This window comes from Arvicola amphibius, chromosome 8 (genome assembly GCF_903992535.2).
Source record: "Arvicola amphibius chromosome 8, mArvAmp1.2, whole genome shotgun sequence".
Lineage (NCBI taxonomy): Eukaryota > Metazoa > Chordata > Mammalia > Rodentia > Cricetidae > Arvicola > Arvicola amphibius.
The window spans coordinates 39,795,033-39,819,401 of NC_052054.1; positions in this window are offsets into that span (position 1 = coordinate 39,795,033).

Below are 24,369 nucleotides of genomic sequence, written 5' to 3' on the forward strand. Positions count from 1 at the left end.
TTATACTATCCTAAATTAAAACAATCACTTGTCCACTTCAGGAGCCATTCATCAAAGCTCAGGACTCTCAAGAGAGCCAACACAGAAAATTAATGTCTGAATGTTACAAAATATAACTGCTTTAAAGTTGCCCCATCTGCCCTCAATGTTGTTTTAGTGACATCCAACCCAATCTTTAATGAGTGTAGTCCAAACTGCATTTTGGGCTTCTGTTCCTTTTCCTATCATTATGATTTAGCTTGTTAACGTTGACTGTTGCCCCAATGCTCCAAAAATTTTACCCGTTTTGCCAAAAAAATTACAGAATTCTAAAACTCAAATACCTATTCTAGTTTTTGGATAGAAGTTAGTAAAACATTATCACATCCAAGGACCAATCAAACTTCTAAGGATGATTATGTGATTATTTCCAAATCAACATCAAAAAATATCTGGTGAATTTGAAATATAATACTGGTTTACTCTAGTTTCATAATACTGGTTTACTCTGCACTAATTACATACTAAAGTGCCGTGGTATGTTTTTCAAAGTAGAACTTATAAGGAATCTATGAACTGCTCATGTTTGTAAGAGCCAATAACAGGAATGACAGAGAGATATTTAGGAATAATAGGAAGATAAATTTTAGTAGGTGGTATTATATTCGAGAAGGAAACTATTGTACTGCAAGCTACCATAGGAATTATTATTGTACAAAGACTGACAGAAAGAAGCAACCATAGTATAAAGCCTCTAATTTTTAAGTAATAATGCAACATGTCAAAAATATTTAAACAACTGTATTTTCCAATTTGTAAAGTTTCTCATCTCTTATTGTATTCCGTCTACTTGTAATTTCTCTGTCTCGCTCACTGGTTTAGGGGCTTCTTTGCATTTTTTTGGGGGGAGTTCATGCTGCCTACTCCACTCCACCCCCTTGGTAACACTGCATGTATCCACCTCTCTAGAAGCTATCAGGAGAAACAGCTCCATATGAAGCCTAGGCAGGCAGCCGGCCAGAGAGAATGGAGCAGAGAGAAAGTGTCTGGCACCAGTTTGTCAATTCAAACCTGACTAGTGTTCTCTCAGGAATGCTCGGCTGCAAGATAAGCACTGAGCTTTGATAATCCAAATACACTTTGATAGAACATCAACTGAATTTTGTAGCGGAGAGCAACATTTTTAAAGTTCTACATTTTAGCTGGAGGCAGAGGGGATACCGGAAGGAAAATAAATGAAAGGCGCACAGCACTTCAAAGGCTGATCTTCGCGATGCTTTCATTAGCAGTTGACAAAAAGTCGCATGCACGTTTTTGAAACAGACAAGAAATGATTTTGATGACTGATTGCTCTAGGGTATAGTTTAACTTCCCCAGCTTTCAACAACAGGTGAGGTCAGGATTTCTTCTGCTGCTGTTACACTAGTGGAATATTTTGTTTGTAAAGGGAGAAGAAGCATACACATGAGAGAGATTAGTTGATGAACTGTTCATTTAGTTTTCTCAATAGAAGATAAGTATCTGGTATATTCAGAGTGACAAGGGAGATGAGAGGTTCCCTTTTCTAAAGAAACTATTCCCTTTGGCTAGATGTAAAGGCAGAATTTTCACTTTTAAACAAATGCAGTAGAAAAATATTTGGGCTAGGTGACAGAAACGTTTCAATAGGAGTGGCAATTGGGAAACTCCAGAGTCTGTACTCTAGCAAGGGAAGAAATAAAAACACACAAAAATATCTCCAGCTCAGACCAACAAGGGAAGCACTAGTGTTTTAGATAAAAATATATAACAAATAACCACACAAATCTGGAAACTGTATACGATGGGAAAGATAAGTACAAAGCTCCAATGTCTTTTCTCTGTATGCTTTTCTACATCAAACTCTGGCCTTGCAAAAAGTCCTGCCTGCCAAATACAATGTGGGTTTTGTGGTTACAAAATCAATGGCATTATGGCTGTGAAATGTGGGCTGAGGATAATAGAGAATTCCTAATTATTCAACAGGCTCATAATATCAATCTTAAGGAAAAGACAATATCCATTATGTGTTCTTTTAGTACCCAGTGATTCTAAATGGTTGTTGAGCTATCGTGCTGCCATGGTTTTCCCATGAGACATCAAACATCAACTTTATTATTTTTCTTTCCCTGTCTTATCATCAAATATCCCTGGCTCACACTTTCTTCTCTCACGGGGGATTCTACTTATTGTTCTCCACACCTAAGCAGTGCTCAAAGACAGCGACAGTGTCCTGGATTTCTCACAAGCACAGAGAAACAATATTAAGGAGAAATCCCCTAGCCCTGACACCTGTGCTGCGTTTTGAGCCGGGTCAATCTTGCTACACGTTGACAGCAGTAGCAAGAATCAAATGTCGCTGGGAATGGGGATTTCCAAAAACGAAAGCTATTACTTGTTATGCACGCCTGTGTGATAGATAACAGTAGTTAGAACAAGTAATAGAGGGAGGAAGGGACAGAAATGCAATAACTTGCACAGAAGTACTTAGCGGATAGAGTAGCCAGGGAAGTCAGAGTGTATACAGTTAGATAAAGGGTATCCTTTAATGTAAATTGTCCGTAGCACAGTCAATAATTTGATGTCACATCTATCTTAACATGTAGAACATGGTTAGGGACATAACTCAAAGATTTACTTATTGATAGTCAACACACTTAGATTTGTTTTAACAAACATTTTGTAACCCCATTCCACTTCAGAGTTCGTCAGTATTTCTCACACAGAAGGTCTGATTTCCTTATTTTCTTTCATTTTCCATTGATTTTTTAAACTATTATTAGAGCATATGCCCAAGACATTATTAGTTGCTGTCTACTTCTGTTTCTGATTCTTCTGGGGGTGCAATCAGGCTTTAAGAAAGTTGGTTCTTAGAAAAGAAAATACACCAGGAATTGTTTATTAGACATTTCTCTCATCAGTAGTGATTATCGTCATGAGAATTTGGCGGTGGTATGACTCTAACATAAACCCTCAAGAGCCACTAGAGAAGTTAATCGCCACATAAAAATGGGTCGGCAATAACCATTGTAAAGTATGAAAAAATGACACATATCAATAGTTACCAAAACTCAGATTTAAAACTTCAACTGTGGGAAGGCATTTTCTTTTTGGATTGTAAGCATAATATAGACTACATTTAGAAAATACATTTATTACTGCTGTGCCAACAGAGAGGTATATGTAATTAAACTAGAAAGTATGTTCCACTCCATTAATGTTACCATTAGAAATTTTGAATCAGCCATTAGAAAATCAAAAGTAGCCGCTAGACAGACTCATTTTGTAAGAGGGCTATGCATTCAGTCACATCATCTCTGTTTCCCTGACAACCTGTCAGCATTCATGACCCAACCGAATTTCCAACAGGTTGCTGAACAGGCTTTTAATAACCTAAGGCCTTTCTTTGCTTTGGTGGGATGGTGTTTTCTTGGTGAGCATGGAGACACCTTTCTATATCCCAAATGTGATTTAACCTTTGTTAACTAATTCACATAATATATTGCTTTGGATTCTGTTTTAAAACAGCACATTTATAATAGGCAGACACAATTGAAGCCTAACTAAGCAGCCACTTAAAACAGGCTTGATTCTTCTACTTAAAAAATCATTCATTTAATATTTTTAAGGTCTCTAAATATTGTAACTAGTAAGAGGTGGGAAAAGTGTACTTCAGAGATACTAATAATAGGAATTTATTTATTTAATAATCATTCAAGATAATTTAAGACTTTAATGAAACACATTTAACACTGCATAAAGAACAAGTACAAGCAGTTGGGATAAATCCTAGTGCAACTGCCAGTGGCTTCTCAGTCTGCTCCAGCCATGCAACTGTCAACCACATTTGGAGGGACTAACTTGGTCCTATGCTTGTTCCTTCCCAGTTCAGCTGGTGTTGGTGAGCTCCCATTAGCTCAGGGAGACTGTTCCAGTGGGTGTACCCATCATGGTCTTGACCTTTTTGCTCATCTTCTCACTCTTCCCACTCTTCAACTGGGCTTTGGAAACTCAGTCCAGTATTCCAATGTGGGTCTCTGCCTCTGTTTCCATCAGCTGATGGATGAAGGTTCTATGGTAATATTTAAGATATTCATCAGTCTGACTACAGGGCAAGCCCAGTTTTGGCCCCCTCTCCTCTATTGCTTAGGGTCTTAGCTGGGTCATCCTTGTGGATTCTGAGAAATTTCTCTAGAGCCAGGTTTCTTGCTAGTCCCATACTAGCTCCAGGCTCACTCACTCTATTTCATCTCAAATGTCAAGCAGACTCTTTTGTATGATTCCTTTGTTGTCCTTCCTCCATCTGACATTCCACTTGTAGACATTGAGTCTAAGCTCTAGAGGCTACATTACTCAGTTTCTTGATAATGCCTATCTCAGATTATCATGACTATTGGGCTTCATAACTTCAAGGTTTTCAATTTTAAAAAAATGTAGCATGAGCATATACATCATTTTGAGCAATACAATGCTATTCCAAAATAACATTTCTGTATTTTAGCACAGACTAGGAGAAAATCAATTCACTCTATTCAGCAATCAAAGGAAATTCTATAAAATGTCATCAATTACTTTAAATACACTATTACTAACACTGACATTCTTAACTAATACTATAAAGATGTCAATGGAAAATCAACGAATTAATATTTCAGAGGCATATAATAAAATAAAAGATACATATAGTAATATCAAAGAGTTCCATAGTAGCCAGAAATAGAGTATAACTAATAAATAACTATTTATTTGGTGACAAACTCATAGGAAGGGCAGTGATTCGCAGTCCTCTGTGAAAACTGGGAACTGGAAACAAATCTAGCAGACAAAAAGGAAGAAAGAAAGAAAGAAAGGAAGGAAGAAAGAGAAGAAGAAAAAGGCCACATATGCTTTTCATCTGCCTTTATGGTACATGAGATCACACCCAAAGTGGGTTGGTATCTTAAAGGCTACTGGATGAAGGAGTTCCTACAACATCTTCCCCTTTCATCTAAATAAGAGAGTTCTAAGTCTAATACAAAACTATACACAGTAAGAACAAATGTCAAGTGTTGTCCAAGAAAAAGAGAGGCAAAACATAAAAATTAGAAATACAACCAGAATGAACAATATCAAACAAGAAACATATGATAACTGTTTCAATAATTATCCTATTGTAAGAAGTCTAAGCCTTATGTTAAAAATGGCTTGGTTAAGTCATGAAAGGAAAGTAACTATGACTATCTAGTCTTCAACCCCATCAAAGACCTGAGAATGGAAATAATATTTCCTGAGTAAAGAGGAAGGCCAATAAAGCAACTTTCAAAAGGTTCAAGAAATGACAGAGACAACAAACTACCTGGGCCATCACCCAAAGTCTTATTTGCAATGTTGGGGCAACTAACTTTGGCTAAGGTCCATTGTGTCTGATAGACCATTTCAGAGGCAGAAAATTTTGAAAAGCTGTCTTACCATGTCTTGGCCAGGTTTGACAGTCATTTTTGCTTGTATCCTGCTTGCTTGTTCAGTTTGTACACCACACGCAGAAGACTGAAGATCACTACCCTTACTATGAGTTTACAAATAAGTAAACTTTTACTATACTCCATTCCAAGTTATTGTAGAACTCTTTGATACTACTATAACTTGGTGCCCAACATGGGGCATGAACCCACAACTCTGAGATTAAGAGTCTCATGCTCTACTGGCTGAGTTAGCTGGGCCTCTGCTTACCACAAGCAAATAGAGTCTATCTGAAAATATGCAGCTACTGAGAAGCTCCAATTGATTCCCATTTTTGTGGATCTAGAATCCTCCCTATTTTTCAAGCTTTTTAGGTCTTATGTGGATCCATGCCAGATGGTAGGTACCAAATTGTGCAACTGCTCTTGGTTTCCACCACTACCTGGGATCATGTTGGAGTGCGGGGACCATACTGTTGCTGGTGTTGCTGGGCCAATGCCAATCTGAGAGGCATATGCTGCCACTTGGGTCCATAGTAATATTGAGACCCAAGCTGCTGCTAATGGCTTTGTCTGGGTCCAAGGTCCTTCCACAGCTGGAGTATGGGCTCTGTGCTGATGTCTATGACTTGTGTAAACCATGAGTTGAAATATAAGGGTTTAGCTGAGATGCACCAAATTCCAGAGAATTGGCCATGGTTCCTGACTGGCCCTGGGATAATGTGCGCCAATAACCCCAGCATGGGAAAGGTGGCCCCACACCTAGTAGAAAAGTTGCTCCCCCCACACATACACACAGTTGGGAAAAACATCCTCAGCCTTCCCAATGGGCATGAGAGTTGTCACCCCTCTCACCTGTGGGGCATGGTCCCAGCAACCAGGGTCAACCAACTCAGCAGCCATCTAGGTACACATTCAGGCCTTTAAGCTGGCACACCTGGACATCAGCCAATCTGTGACCTGCTACAGGGCATGCAGGGACTAGTCCTGCAGAGCCATGGTCGGCCGCATAGTCTACATGACATAGTGAGATGGTAGGGGAGGTTCTGTGGGGGTCCAGTGTTGATGGTATGCAAGAGACCAGAGGCCTTCAGCCTGTCCATCAACACATTACACAATGAACAGTTGCCAGGGGGCTAACGGGTATACTGCATGATACACAGCAGCTTCCACTGCCTTTACGAAAAATGCAACAGGCAGTGAAAAGGCAAAGAGAGAAAAGTGAGGGGTTTCAGGTTTTTTGTTTGGTTTGTTCTTTTGTTTTGCTTTATTTCTTTGTTTATCCAGGTTTTTTTGCTGGTTTGTTTTTTAGCTGAAATTGGTATCCTCCTTTGCATTTATTTATATCCAATTTTTATTATTTCTTTTATAATTTTCCTTTAGGGCGATGCTGTAGAGGAACCCCTCTATATCTGTTAGATCAGAGGGACTGGGAGATGGGTGGGATTGGGGTGCATGGTGTAAAACTCCAAAAGAATTAATAAAATGTTTAAAAAAATACAAATATGAGATTTTTGCAGTCCTGTAAGTATAGGATTATGATTAACATTTTGGTATATTAGTGATTTACAAGTCTGGTGACATAAATCATGAATAAAAAGTATTGTTGAAAAATAAAAAAATAAGGAATAGGTTAGAAAATGTTAAGTATTTGAAAAGCAGAAGTGGGGCTAGAAGATAACTCAGCAGTTAAGAGCCCTAGCTGCTTTAGCTTCCCTTCCAAAGGTCCTGACTTCAATTCCCAGCAACCACATGGTGACTCACAGCCACCTGAAATGGAATCTGATGCCCTCTTCTGGCATGCACGAAGACAGAACACTCACATACATAAGATACATAAATAAATAAATCTTAACAAAAAGAAAGAGAAGCAGAAGGGAAGGAGATTAGTAAATTAAAACATAGGAACAAAAAGCTGCAAAAGACAACGGGGAACTGGCATTATGACAGACATATGGAAGAATACAAGACTTGAAAGATTTGTTTAAAAGGTCACCCAGAGGCATGAAAATAAATAACAAACAAAATCAGGGTATCATTTACAAGTCCACAAGTGCTTACGAGGGACAGCGCCCAGGACAGCTTGTAGCAGGGGTCACAAATTGGACTGAGCTTCTTTTCTCTGCAAATTGCCTGCTGCACAGATCTTCCCTCCCCTCTGCTCCCAGAAACTCATGCAAGGCACTCACACACTGAGGCCTGTGGGAGGGCAAGGGAAAGAAAGGATGGGAAAATTAGCTATAATTGGATCTTATTAACTTAGTCATTTAAATTGCTAATCTGTTTCTATGTCAGCTTGTTTGTAGATAGCTCATTTTCAGCTGACTGAACCTTTTCTAACCCTCCTCCCAAATAGGTGATACACGTACAAGTTATTACTTATTTTTCTGTTATTGTTTTTTAAACACGAATGGTCAAAATACATGGACACACTAGAATTGGAACACAGTTTCACATCTACCTAGTAAAAGAGAGTGGTCAATAAACAACCCATGAATAGAATTTAGAGCAGTTCAATTAATTTTCAAAGAAACATCAAACTCATATAATCAAAGACAATAAAATGGGGGGAAGATGTCAAGGATAAATTTTCCAAAGGTATGTTTATGTGTGTGAGATAAAGAAATCCATAGACAACCATCACCCTTTAAGGTAAAATACGTACAGTAAACTTTTGTATGATTAGAGCATCTATAAATTGATACTGTGAAAGTAGACAAAACACACCTTCTTCCTGTGTGATGTTCATGGGGAAATTCAGATTATTAAATAAGATACTATAACTCACATTAATACTGAAATAGTAAGAAATATTGGAAATGAGTTATACAATTGCAAATAACAATAAAAGTCATAATTATTACTTGACTTTAAGGTTATGAGAAGATGTAATGAGAAGATGTAAACTATCCTGTTTTTAGTTTTAATGTCTATCAATCTATTATCATGACCTAAAGTTGTATCTGAAATATAATAACAATTCTACAAATATTTCGTGAATGACTACTGGTACACATCCAGGATTGTGTGTGTGTGTTTGCATGTGTGTGTGTGTGTGTGTGTGTGTGTATGCTATTTTGCTATGCATGTATGTATTCTGTTATACACACTAGTATGTCCAAGTATATATACTGTTACAAGACCAAAGTACAACCTTGGATGTTCTCCTCTCCTGTTCTCTATCTTATTTTTGAACCAGTGTCTGTCACTGAATGGGGCTAGATGGCTAGCCAGCAAGCCCCCAGGACCCTCCTGTGTCTGCCAACCACAGCCCTGAAAAGACAGGTGCAGGTCATAAAACACAGGTTTGATGTGAATGGTAGAGCTCTAAACTCAGGTCTTCATGCTTGTATAACAACTATTTTCCTCCCTAAGACATCTCTCTGGTCTCTGAATAAGTCATTTTGATTGATGTTTTTATGTCAGTGTAGGAAAACTGAACTTATGTTGATTTTATCCTCCTTTTAAGGATTAAAAATTTCTACCAAGGAAAAATTTAAAAACAGACAAAACTTTTATAAGAATATAGAAGAACTATAAATATTAACATAGATATTTCTGTTTAAAGGCAGCATAATGCTTCCCTCCACTGCCAAGTTTTGTAAAATATCAGTTTAATGAAACCTTCATAGCCTGCATTAGAAAGGAAAATGCTTGGCCTCTTATTCACATTGATATCTAGTGAACAGTGTTACACATATATTTGTAAGAATGGATAAAGAGTGCTGACAGTATATCCTGTGAGTTTGATCCCCTTTAAGTAGTGTATCCAACTAGAGAAGAGAACAGTACTGGTGAGCATCTACTTCAAGCTTCAATTAGAATAAATGAATTTAAATGTCAAATAGTGTAGCTCAGTGGTAGAGAAATCCCTAGCATATGCCTGAGCATGAGGTCCTCTGTTTGATAACCAGTATCACACAAATATAATATAATATTAAATGCATTTATCTTTATTCAATTCTTTATTTAATTTAAATAATTTCACTAATAATTTTTAGGAAAAAATTTAAATTTATAAAGCTCAGTTGCCTTCCCTTTGAAATCTAAAGATCATAAGAAGTATGTAACAGAAATCCAGCTATAGAGCAAAAATAGATTTGGGGGAAAAATCCCCAGTTTTATATTTCTCTATTTTACATATTTCATCTCCAAGCACATCTTGCTTTATATGATTTACTCTATATTAAATCCATTTCTTATTTTTAAGTGGATTTCCTTTTTATTGGTTACTCTAGCAAGCTCTATCCTGAGATTTGACTTTATTTCTAGGGTAACCTAAATAAAATCTGAAAGCAAAAGCATGAAGTTTAGAACAGCAAACCTTACAGCCACTGATCTCCACTTTTGGAAAAACTTCCAAAGACAAAGCGACAAAAAATAAATTCTCAAATCTATGCTCCAATATTAAGTGGTAATGAATATTTCTCTTTTCCCAGTAGATAATGGTGCATTTTTCACACTGGATTCTGGAACAAGGACATACAGAATTGGTGCAGATGTACACTTAAGAGGAACTCAGGGAAAGATTTCTATACTTCAGTTTGCCTTCTCTGTTCAAATATTCTCAAGAGAGAAAGACAGAGAGCTGAGAACAATGACATTATTTCTGGCTAAAGTGAACACTTGTGGTAAAGAGAGTGGGAGAAGCAGCCACAGGAAGCCTTTTCTTCATGTTTCCTACAGCTAGACCTCTACTGCATCAGGCCACATTCCATATTCACAAAAACAACCATGCAAGCAGTTGGGCTTTGCACTTCCAGAAGGATGGGTTTCCAAATATATGTTAACCCTGAAATCACCAGAGAAAAACCAGTTCCACAATTCTGGGCCAAGCAAGCATTATTAAAATATTAAATTCTGACCAAGATGAACTTTTATCCTGAGACACTTGTAAGAGATTCTACAGACAAAACTCATGGTCCACTGTACTTTCACATGAGGCTTTTTTTGTTATTTTTTCAAGAACTACAACTCCCAGCATCCCCTGAAGTTACATGATCCTTGGGCAGGTGGGGCTTAAGGTTAATTTAGGATATTACATATAATTCGTTCCATATCAGATAAAATGTCTTTTAAGCTGTCATAGAAAAGTGGGTATTCCCAATAGAGGTGAGTGGGGAAACCTGACTTCAAGAAAAATATTTGTTAGATTCTCACAATATTATTGGATTAACTTGTCACAATCTAGATGGCACAGCAGCTAAACTTCCTGTAATGGAGATGTAGCTCTTTTTATGTTGTCATTAATCTATGTTTATCCTTTAAAAATGATCCATGATATTGGATATGCTATTTATATTGATTTTTCTACCATGTTGTTTTTTCTTTGCTATGGTGTCCTTTTATTACTAGAAAAAATGACATCAGAGATAGACTACCAAGAAATTTGTGTATTTAGAAAGCAGACAAGTTAGAACTTAAAAAAGTAGGCTTTTGATCAAATTTTATTTTCACACTTAACAATATTAAAGATTTTTAAATTTAGAAAAATCAATGTATATGGTTTACATTCTAATTTTTATTTACATTATTTTATTTATTTCACCACATTGAAGAAATCAGGTAACTGTTTTGAAAACAAAGTAATCAAGACAACCACATTTAAAATTAGTGTATTTTAAGAATAAAATATAAAACTATGATTATTAGCCAGGCAGTGGTAGTGTACACCTTTTAATTCCAGCACTCAGGAGGCAGAGGCACTTGGATCTCTGAATTCAAGGCCAGCCTGGTTTATGAAGTAAGTTTATGGAGAGACAATGATACACAGAGAACCCCTATATAAAAAAAAAAAAAAACAGAACAATTACATATGTATGCATGTGTGATGGAGGACGCTCATTGGTTAATAAAGAAAGTGCCTTGGCCCTTTAATAGGACAGAAAATTAGGTAGGCAGATAGACAGAACAGAATTCTGGGAGAAAGAAGGCAGATACTTCAGGCAGTCGCCATAGGCAGTCACCATGCCTCTCTTCTCTGAGTCGGATGCAGGTTAAGATCTCTCCTGGTAAGCTACCACCTTGTGGTGCTACACAGATTACTAAATATGGGTTAGTCAAGATGTGAGAGTTAGCCAATAAGAGGCTAAAACTAATGGGCCAAGCAGTGTTTAAATGAATACAGTTTCCGTGTAATTATTTTGGGTAAAGGTAGCCGGGTGGCGGGATGCATCCCACCGTCCTTCTACACATGTGTATATACAATACATATTGTATATGTATATGTATATGTATATATATATGACTATTAAGAAAAATCTAAGTAATTACTATTTGTTTACATTTTAAGGTAGAAAACTGTACAAGAGTAGGTAAAAAGCGTGTTAGAACCAAAGTGGCTCCCCAAAATGGCAGTGTTGACAACAGTTTCCTCAGCAGGAGGACTTTGGTCTGATAAACCAGAGGGTTATTATTGGGTAAACAGAAGCCTGAATTCAACATTCCTCAGGAATATCAAAAGGTGGGGTTTTCTCTACCATAAACCTCCCTTCACCTGTTCACAAAGGTCAAGTACCTTTGGCAAGGGCACCTAGCTCCTTCCCAAAACAAAAAGCCTGTATCTGTTGGAGACTGCTCTGTTATCTATCATCCATTTGCTTCTCTGACATTTTGCTCCTTTCTGCTTTCTGGCACCACAGCCTCGGCAATTTCAGCCCCTATAAAACTTCCTTTCTACCCATGGAGTAGTTCAGTTTGGTGGTTTCATGATACCCTCAGTTACATTTGGTTCAGAAATTTAGAAGGGGAATACTGGGCTTCCAAATGGGCCTGACCCTCCTAGCCAAACTTAACTGACAGTTTTGTCTTTCCTGGGAGTATGGGATGTTCTGCTATAAACATGAATATGTGTTGCTTTTATTAGTTGGTGAATAAAACTGCTTTGGTCTATGGAAGAGCATAATATGCCTAAGCAGGAAATTCAAGTACAGATACAAGGAAAAAGAAGGCATAGTAGAGGAGAGATACCAGCAGCCATTTGGAAAGCAAGATGTAAGGTAAAAAGTCATGAGCCTTGTGGTAAAATATAGACTAATAAAAATGGTCAAATTTAGTTGTAAGTACTAGTTAATAATAAGTCTGAGCTAATAGGTCAAACAGTTTTTAATGAATATTAATCCTCTGAGTGATTATTTTATAAGTGGCTGTGAGATGGGTTGGTAAGCAGAAAAGCCTCCGGCTATATCTGGGTACAAATAATTTGCTTATGCTGTCTCCTGCTACCCACCATATTCGAATTCAAAATTTGAGAGTTTGCTTCTCCAGCTATTTATCATCACATGCTCTACCCCTTCTTGTCACCCCTTCTACTTCTGTAAGTATCCTCTGAGCTGACTGCTCTGTCTAGCTCTCTGTCTCTAGCTGGATCAATGGAACCCCTCCAATGAGCCACGCCAATTCATCAGAAAGCCTCCCTACATCCTCCTGAGTACTCATCAAGTGGAAAGACATACCTTTCCACTGTGATTCAGAGCATTTCCCGGACCAGTCTTTTCCCTTTGGCTACACCATAGGCTGGAGACAATATCCCACAGCATTTACCACTTAGCATGTTACTTTCTATGCTATTGAAATCTTTCTTTGGACAAGATTTCGATTTATTACCCCTCTATTAAGTCTCATTTCCTCCATGCTTTGCCTCTTTCACAGGAACCTGAACTAACCATGGGCTCTTCTTATTAGACTCACTTGCCATTTCTAATCTCTTCCTCTTTTTGGACTCAGAGATTCCACTAAGCGACAACATCTTACTGCAAATGGCTTGGCCTCAGTATAAACTAGATAATAAGTCTCAATGGCCAGCAAATGGCATACTTGCTTTCCAAAATCTCCCAGATTGTGACAACTTCTGTCACCACATAAGCACATGGTCCAAAAAATCCCTGCATCTCTAAGCTTTCTCTACTCTTTGTTCTCAAAAAAATCAGTTTTTGCTTTAATATTTTATTTTTGTATATATGTCTTGTTACCTATGTTTCCTGTTGTTTTGTTTTGTGCATCATATGCACGCCTGGTGCCTGAGAAGACCACCAGATATTTTGGACCTGCAGTTATAGAAGGTTGTAAGCCACCACGTGTGTGCTGGGAATTAAGCCTAGGGTCTCGGCTGGGAATTGAACCTGGATCCTCTGCCAGACAAGTCAGTGCTCTTGATCCCTGCATCAGTCCCCCAACCCTTGAAAATCTCTTATTTATAAGGCTTCCTTGCTCTCCACTTATTTTAATCCCTACCTCTGGTCACTGGGTTCCATCTTACAGGGATTCAAATGTCTTTTTGTATGGATGATAATAAAATATTGTCACATGGTGTTGTACTTTACTGAAAAAGGTGTCTCTGGGGATGGCATTTGGGCTGCCAACTCTATATACAAGCATATTTATATAAAAGCTGCCTCCAAAGTTCCTGTCGTGAGTCAGGCTGGACACATGACTCTATGTCAAGGAAAAGGAGTACAAAAGAACAACTCAGAGAAAGACAGTTTTTGCTTGAGAATAATCAAGTTACATCACCATTACATATGGACACAATATACAACACACACACACAGAGCAAGAGAGAGAGAGAGAGAGAGAGAGAGAGAGAGAGAGAGAGAGAGAGAGAGAGAGAGAGAGAGAGAGAGAGCAATGTTGACTGAATGTATGACCAATTATATTTTGACAATATAATTATAGTTGCCTGAACTTTTAGGAATTCCTTTAAGAAACTTTATCTTGAAATTTTAGAAACAAAATCTCTTGTTTTCTTTTTGTTAACAATTACAAAGATTTAATTGATGCTACAGTTTAAAAGTAAACTTTATCAAAAGTGCATAAGTTAAAAGGCTTGGGTGCTCATTTGGCACTTTAAGTGGTAGGGAAGTAGGACCTCTTGAGATGTCAGGAGGTCATTGGTTTCATGTTATGAAAGGAGACTATAGGATGGAAGGCATTTTCATGTTCACCTACTGCTTCCTGGTCACTTAAATGCATTTCATGACACATTCTCGCCACTGCCACTGACTTTATTTTCAGAGGCTTGAAAGCCAAGTTTCCAAGCAACCATTGCCTAACACGTCCCAAACTGTGAGTCATAATAAAGCTTCACCCACTATAAATCATTTACCTCATGCATTTGCAACAGTATTGTGCAACAGACTTTCCCTTTTACGTTTCCTTTACACATAGTGAGAAAAGGCCAGAGAATGGAAGCCTTTGCTCCATTCGTTCCATGATGCTTAAAAAGTTAGAGACTACAAAACTTGGACGTAAATACTGAAATTATTGTACATGATCCAAATACTTTTCATTTGGATTATTTATAAAATCAATCACAACTCATTCTATACATTGGTCCCTGAATTAAATGAAAATTGTATTTTATGGTGGCACACACCTTTAATTCCAGCACTCGGGAGGCAGAGACAGGTGGATGGATCTCTGTGAGTTTGACGCCAACCTGGTCTACAAGAACTAGTTCCAGGATAGTTTCCAAAGCTACAGAGAAACCTTGTAACAACAACAACAACAACAACAACAACAACAACAACAAAACCAAAAAACAAAACCAAATCAAACCGACCAAATAAAAAATGGTCCCTTAACTGAAAGGAAAGAAAAAAATCTTAGAGATTTGTAAAGAGGCATACATGGAATCTACAAAATCTCCCACATTCAGGGGAGCTTCAACTGTGCATCCTGCACAGCAGAGGAAATGGAAAGAGATCACAAGAAGTATTGCAGGTCGAACCCTCAGTTGTCACAGTACTATATTATGTGGGTCGCTAAGGATCATGGAACACCTCAGGTTTCTTCAGGAAGAAACTGCACACCCCAGGGACTTTTTCAAGGGGAGAATGGATACTAGCACAGCAGGTAACAGGTACACTGACTCTTACATGAGGGGCACAGAGTAAAAGGCACTGAACTGCTGTGGACCGAAGTATGTAAGTTCCAAAGGGGATGTTATCATTACTAATGGCCTGGTCACAGTGAATAATTTTATAGGTAACCAGAGGCCTGAGTTGCTCTGCTAGATGTACAGAACAGCTCTGCAGTACCTCTTGGTGTTTTTATTTGCAGCTCAGCTGTTTAAAATGTGGTTCTTTTAATGAACTATGAAACGATCTAATAAAATACACTCAAGCATGAGGTGTGCTGTGTGACTTCACAGTGATGGGATTTAGAAGACAAGGCTCAATTAGAAAACTTAGAGGAATGACAAATTGAAAGTCAAAAGCCCCTGAGAATCTATAAGAAATACTGATAAATATAACATAATACAACTTGACAGAGGGAAAGAGGAGTTCATTGCATCATTTTTTAAGAGCTAAGAAAATGGACCCCTCTCCCTTTATTTAAGAAGACTTTAGTTGAAACTAATTTATGGCCTGATCCACAAATCATTTGTTGGAATAAGAATGAGATTGACAATATCTGACTTACATAAATCAGAATTTATTCCTAAGAAAAGACAAATATATTTCCCTTGAAATGTGGAAACTGAATACTGTATGCTTTCTGTAGGCAAAGAAAAGGAAAGCAATCATATTTGGACATCTTTGTAAGCCGTGAGCTGAATTAAAATTTATTGGACAATAGTTTGTTCATATGTGTCCATGGTTTCAATTTATATATAAATTTGGGAGAGGAAATTGATTTCTAGACATTTTATCAGTCAGACACACAGTGTTATCGTAGTGTTGAGGAGAATGAGACAGGGGAATCCTCAAGAGTTCAAAACCTGTCTGATTTACATGGTAAATTCAGAGCCAGTTTAAAGGTACAGGAAAACCTGCCACAAAATAAGACAAAACAAGCAGAAATCAAAACATTAAAAAACAAAATATTTATTTTTTTTGGTTTTTCGAGACAGGGTTTCTCTGCAGCTTTTAGAGCCTGTCCTGGAGCTAGCTCTTGTAGACCAGGCAGGTCTTGAACTCACAGAGATCCGCCTGCCTCTGCCTCCCGAGTGCTGGGATTAAAGGCATGCACCACCACCGCCCGGCTAAAACAAAATATTTCTAATTATAAATTAATAGCAAAAGAGTAGTCTATATAAAAACCTCTGGTTTCAGAAATATAAGGTTATAAAAAATGGGACATTTCTTTTGGAAGGATGTATGTTAAACATTTATTTATACACCTTAATAACAGGATGACTTTCATGATATAACTTGTAACAATATGGATGAGAGTTCACTAAAATACATATGAAACTTCTTTCTGGGTAAATACCTTGGCAAACATAAAGCTCAGATATAATTTGAAACATGGGGCTCGAGAGATGGCTTAGAATTTAGGAGCACTCTCTGCTTTTCCAGAGGATCCAGGTTCAATTCTCTGTGCCTGCAACTGTCTGTAACTCCAGTTCTAAGATACTGCATGCCATTTTTTTTTAGCCTCAGGATGCAATAGACACAGCTGGTGCACACACCTGCTGCACAGACACATATGCAGACAAAACACCCACCCATATAAAATAAAATAATTAACAAAAGTAAAATAAAATATTTGGAAGGAAACTATGAACAGGATAGGCTGTTTATATAGTATATTAATCTTTTTTCATATATATATGCATGTATATATGTATTAATGCATGTGTATGTGTGTGTTTATTATTGAAAATAATTAGAAGACAAGAAAGAATAAAAAAGGTACTATCCACAAAGATGTTATGGATAACACACATACTTTTCTCTAGAAGCAAAACGCAAGAGAATTGCAAGCACATGGAAAGTGATGTCAGAGTCCAACATTAGTGGTTTTGGGGGGGTTACCTTACAAATATATGTAAGTTCCAGAAGTAGTATTTTTAAGTTTAATTTTTATTTATTTCTTTGTCTCTCATGTAGTATGCCCCAACTGCAGCCTCCATTTCCTTCGCTCCTCCCAGCCCCTCCCAACCTCCCCTTTTCCCAGATCCATTTCTGCTCCTTTTCCTTTCAGAGAAGAGCAGGTCTCCAAAAGACAGCAACTCAACTCTGCAGAACGTCGTGCAGTAAGACTAGGAACAGAGCCTCATGTCACTCTGGAAAAAGGAACCCAGGAAGGAGGAAAGAGGTCGCACGAGAAGGTTAAAGACTCATAGGCTCACATTATTAGGAGTCCAAAAACAAACAAACAAACAACAACAACAACAACAAAAAAAACCAAGCTAAAGAATCACAGCACCCAGGTTATTTTAATAATATATTCTAGTTCTTGATTTTCCATTTAATGAATGTCTTCTTTTAGATTTTATTCATTAAAAAAGCTTGATGAAGAATGGAAAAATAGTTTTGTTAATGAAAGAAATCATTAAAAAGCAAGGTATAATGGTTATACTCTTTTTCTACAACCTTTATATCAGGGGCCCTTAACATAGGAACCCGAAAGCAAAATATTAGATGACATTAGATGTGTGCAACTTTAAGCAGAAAGGGTCACACTAGAGTTATTATAATATCTGGTTCTGATTCTAAATTATATTATAGTATTATGATTAAAAAAGCACAGCATCAATTCAAAACATATGTGTGTGTGTGTGTATTAGAATATAGAACTCAGAGATACCCACCATCCATAGACTAGTAAAGTTGCATTTATTGTATTATAGACAGTTTATTCAACAAATAGTAGTGAGAAAAGGAAACATTCATATATGAAGGAAAGAAACAATAGAAACAATACTTCTATCTCTGAGTAGGTACAAAAGTCATTCTAAGTGGATCAAAAATCATAATGTCTGGCTAAAACCCAGAGACTGCTTCTGAGTGACTAGGCATAACACTTTGGTATCTGGCATTGGCAAAGACGTTTTCTATTTTTTCAGGAAAAATTCTAATAACTGATAAGTAGGGATGCAAATAAATAATGATTAGCACACTGAAGAGAGACAACGGAGTGGGATAAAATCATTACCAGCTTTGTTTGTGATGTTTATTACTTACAATACACAAAGGATTAAAAGACACAAATACTGGAAAAAATCCAATCAACATTTTGGCAAATAAACTGAATATAAACTTCCCCACCACCACTAAAAAAAAGGAAAAGAAAGAATCAATAGAAGCCTGGGAGATGGTACAATGGTACAAGCTTCATGATCTGAGTTCTATCCCCATGACCATCATGATGGAAGGAGAAAATGGGTTCCTAAAAGTTATCTCTGTCATCCACAACCATGTTATGGCATACACACACACACACACACACACACACACACACACACACACACACACACTACCATTCTAATAAAAAAGATTACAAATGCTAGTAAATGCATAAAACCAATATTAATGCTGTTAGTCATCAGGAAAGTGAAATCTAAAACTACATATTGGAAGTCCACTTTACCTGAAGAAAACAAATAATCTCAAAACTGTCAAGAACATGGATAAAGGAAATCCCCATTCATTTTTGATGAGAATGTAAACTGTTTTATCTACATGGAAATAAATGTGAAGATTTTTTAAGTAAGAACCACTGTACGATTCAGCTGTTCCAGAGCTTGTTCTATATACAAAGGAATCTGTCAGCATCCACAAAAGATTTGAATACTCACATTTAATTCTGCGTTATTCACAGCAGCAAAGCCATGAGACCAACGTGTATGCCAACCAAAAAAAAAGAATACATAAAAGAATTGGGGGATATATATACAATGAAATTTTTTTCAACTATGAGCAAGGCAGAAATTATGTTATTTACTGACAAATGGATGAAACTAGAAGTCATCAGAAAAAATTTTCATGAGTTCTTTCATATGAATACAATGTAGGTTTTATATGTGTGTATGTGTTTGTGTGTGTTTCTATACACACACACACACACATATATATAAATATTTATACATACACATAAAAGTGTATATATGACAGTAATAACAACAGATAATTTATATGTAAATTACAGATTGATAAATGATCAATAGACAAACAGACAGATGATGAATAGACAAATAGGTAATAATAGATGAATAGAAAATTGGACTCTAGGGTAAGAGGCAGGAATCTAAAAAAAAAAGGATGAAGATCATGAGTAGATACTTGGATACAACAAAGAATGATAAACTTGGCGTGCTCTTTTTCCTGTACAGAGCATAGGTTTAGATAGATTGGTTTTATATATGTTTTTATGCATGTATGTTTATACACAGACAGGCAGAGACATCAAAGCACAAGTAAAAATACTGTGGAGGACCAATGGTAGCAGCAGGAGATGGTGGTAGAGGACAAGGGAGGTTGATGGAATATGAGCAAAGTACCTTTCTATGCATTGATGAACCTTAATGAAGTGACACATTATTTCCTATTTGTACTAAAATAATTTTATAAACATAAACAATATCCACATTTACCATCTGATGGGTCTATAGTGAAAAAGTTTATTAAGCGACCCAAAAAACTCCATCAAAGAACTCCTACAGCTGATAAGCTCCTTTAGTAATGTGGACAGATACAAGATCAACTCCAAAAAATCAGTTGCCCTCCTATATACAAAGGATAAGGAAGCAGAGAAGGAAATCAGAGAAGCGTCACCTTTCACGATAGCCACAAATAGCATAAAATATGTTGGGGTAACTCTAACCAAGGAAGTGAAAGATCTATTTGACAAGAACTTTAAGTATTTGAAGAAAGGAATTGAAGAGGATACCAGAAAATGGAAAGATCTTCCTTGCTCTTGGATTGGGAGGATCAACATAGTAAAAATGGCAATTCTACCAAAGACAATCTATAGATTCAATGCAATCCCCTTAAAGGTCCCATCAAAATTCTTCACAGATCTTGAGAGGACAATAATCAAGTTTATATGGAAGAACAAGAAACCCAGGATAGCCAAAACAATCTTATACAATAAAGGAACTTCTAGAGGCATTACCATCCCTGACTTCAAACTCTATTACAGAGCTACAGTATTGAAAACAGCCTGGTACTGGCATAAAAACAGAGATGTTGACCAATGGAATCGAAGACCCGGATCTTAACCCACAAACCTATGAACACCTGATTTTTGATAAAGGAGTTAAAAGTACACAATGGAAGAAAGAAAGCATCATCAACAAATGGTACTGGCATAACTGGATTTCAACCTGTAGAAGAATGAAAGTAGATCCGTGTCTATCACCATGCACAAAACTCAAGTCCAAATGGATTAAAGACCTCAATATCAATCTGAACACAATGAACCTGTTAGAGGAGAAAGTGGGAAGTACTCTACAACATTTGGGCACAGGAGACCGCTTCCTACGTATAACCCCAGCAGCACAGACATTAAGGGCAACATTGAATAAATGGGACCTCCTGAAGCTGAGCAGCTTCTGTAAAGCAAAGGACACTGTCACTAAGACAAAAAGGCAGCCTACGGACTGGGAAAAGATCTTTACCAACCCTGCAACAGACAAAGGTCTGATCTCCAAAATATATAAGGAACTCAAGAGACTAGACTTTAAAATGCTAATTAACCCAATTAAAAAATGGGGCACTGAACTGAACAGAGAATTCTCAACAGAAGAAGTTCGAATGGTCAAAAGACACTTAAGGGCATGCTCAACCTCCTTAGCAATCAGGGAAATGCAAATCAAAACAACTTTGAGATACCATCTTACACCTGTCAGATTGGCTAAAATCCAAAACACCAATGATAGCCTTTGCTGGAGCGGATGTGGAGTAAGGGGTACACTCATCCATTGCTGGTGGGAATGCAAACTTGTGCAACCACTTTGGAAAGCAGTGTGGCGGTTTCTCAGGAAATTCGGGATTAACCTACCCCAGGACCCAGCAATCCCACTGTTGGTAATTTACCCAATAGATGCCCAATAATATTACAAAAATATTTGTTCAACTATGTTTATAGCAACATTATTTGTAATAACTAGAACCTGGAAACAACCTAGATGCCCTTCAGTGGATGAATGGATGAAGAAAGTATGGAATATATACATATTAGAGTACTACTCAGTGGTAAAAAACAATGACATCTTGAATTTTGCATGCAAATGGATGGAAATAGAAAACACCATCCTGAGTGAAGTAACCCAGGCCCAAAAAGATGAACATGGGATGTACTCACTCATAATTGGTTTCTAGCCATAAATAAAGGGCATCAAGCCTATAATTCGTGATCCTAGAGAAGCTAAATAAGAAGGTGAATCCAAAGAAAAACATATAGTTATCCTCCTGGATATTGGAAGTAGACAAGATTGTTGGGCAAAAATTGGGAACTTGGGGGTGGGGTGGGTGGTGGAGATGGGGGGATGGGGAGGGCAAAGCGTGAAGTGGAGGATAGGGAGAGCTTGGGGGAATGGGATGGTTGGGAGATAGGAAGGGTGGATGTGGGAACAGGGAAGTATATATCTTAATTAAGGGAGCCATTCTAGGGTTGGCAGAGACTTGACTCTAGAGGGGTTCCTAGGTGTCCAGGGAGATGCCCCCAGCTAGTTCCTTAGGCAGCTGAGGAGAGGGAGCCAGAAATGTCCAGATCCTATTGCCATACTCATGAATATCTTGCATATCACCATAGAACCTTCACCTGGAGATGGAAGGGGAGAATGACAGAGCCCCACATTGGAGCACCGGACTGAGCTCCCAAGGTCCTGATGAGGAGCAAAAGGAGGGAGATCATGAGCAAGGAAGTCAGGACCGTGAGGGGTGCATTCACCCATTGAGATGGTGGGACAGAACTAACGGGAGATCACCAAGCCCAGTTGGAATGGGACTGATGGAACATGTGACCAAACCAGACTCTCTGAATGTGGCTGACGGTGGAGGCTGACTGAGAAACCAAGGACAATGGCGATAGTGCTTGACTCTACAGCATGAACGGGCTCACTGTGAGCCTTGTCAGTTTGGTTGCTCACCTTCCTGGACTTAGGGGGAGTTGGGAGGACCTTGGACTTAACATAGTGAAGGGAACCCTGATGGCTCTTTGGCCTGGAGAGGGAGGGAGTGGGGGTATGGGTGGAAGGGAGGGGAGGGAAGGGGGAGGAGGAGGGGAGGAGATGGAAATTTTTAATAAAAAAAAAAGGAAAAAAAAAGATTCCATCAACTAAAATGGATAGATATAAGACAAGCCTTCCTGGAGAGTGCAGAGAATGACATGTGTTTTCTTTTTTTTCCCCTAGCAACAACTTGCTATCATTGGCTATGGCCTTTAAAATTGGAAAGTTCATATTCTCATATTTCTGTAACCATATCTGTGACTGCATCACTTTCTGACCACACCTGGGATAAGTTTACTGTGCTCAAATATTTATGACCCATCACATACTTCAGACCCAGAACCTAGAAGATTTGAATTAAATCTGACCTGCAAACTACCTGCAGATGAACTTCCTGAGCACTGGAATGTGTTATGTAACCTACCCAAATGGAGACACAATCAGCTGTGATGTCTATGAACCAGAAAAATAACCAGCATAGCAAAGTTATGCCTAATGGTACAACAGTGACACTTATAGCTTGGCAGTAACCAATAGCTGTTTTATTGGGCTTAAGGACCAATCAACAGGAGGGAAATCAAGTGTGGTACTTAAAACCTTGATATCTACCTTTGGCTAGCAAAGCATGGATCTTAGAAGAGAGCCAAAAACACTACTTTACTTGACCAACATAACTCATATATACATTCTAAAGGTGTATTTTTATACCCACAAATAAGCATAGCTCTTAAAAGAAGCCTCTCCTTAGAGCATAGAGCAATGCATAAAACTGGTCAAAATGCAAAAGACAAATGATCGTGGGGTGCCAAGTCCCAGTGCATACATCTAAAACCTAACTCCGAGGTGCCTAGTCTTAATGTATACATATACAACAATCCTCTTGCACCTAAGATTCAGGGAAGGTTTCACACAGCAACAGAAAGATCTTAAGGGACATAGGGTGAGGAAGTCTGAGATTGCATTTCTGAGAAGTAACATGGAAGCTTCAGTCATGGTACAGCAATAAGATAGGTACCTAAACACAACCAAGAATGGCAACATGGATAAAAAACATCAAAACTGGAGGAGGAGAATAGTTGTGATATTTTGTTTGTCTTCGGGAGATCAGAGAATGGAGCTAGCCAAGAGTTAATCATAGAAGTCTGGAGGTCTATACAGACACACAGGAAGTGGTAAGACTGGGCAGAGACAGGAGTTCATGTCTCTTCAGTCTACAGAGTCAGAGAGGTAAGACGTCACTATGGTTAATCCTTTACTTCTCTGATCTATCAGCTTTTGCCCTGATATCTGACACCGGGTTTTTATTATGAAGACTAATTAGTACTATGCATCAGAAAAGACCTAGGGTCCTATTTCTAGAATAATAACTACAGGGAATTAATGACTGCTGAATGGGAGATAATTAGCTTTCTCCAAGAATAAACTCTATAAATGGTTACCTAATTCTAAGTGGTCATTTCTGAAATCATATATTTCCAAACAACACTAAATTGATTGAGTAAGTTGTATTCATTATTTGTGTTCATATATAAAACACTAGTAATCAAGGAAAAGGGGGGCATAAATTTGAGAGGGAGTAAGAAGGGGATAGAAGGTTGTAGTGAGGAAAGAGGGGAAGAATTACACAATGATAATTCAATTGAAAATAAAATTAATACTTTAAAAACAAATTTAGCAAGAAATAGCGATTTATATTTTAGATGGGTTGATTTTGACAAATGCATTAATATTTCATTGTAGGCCAACAAGCAACTGGAAATGCAAATTTAGACTTTAAAAAGGAAATTTTGTATTTAAAAAAAACAGGAAAAATTATGCAGATGGTGAAGTAAAATTTTGGACCAGTTCAAAGGAGAGTGAAGTGTGTTGTTGTAACTGAGTGTAAACAACAGAATTGGAAGAAGACTCCAGGTAGACATCTAAAGAGTTCAACGGGAAGGAGAGGCAAATGAGAGGAGGAACTAATCCACTCAATACTAGGCAACAGGACTTGAAGCATACAAATCCAAAGAATGAAAAACAAATGGTTATGGC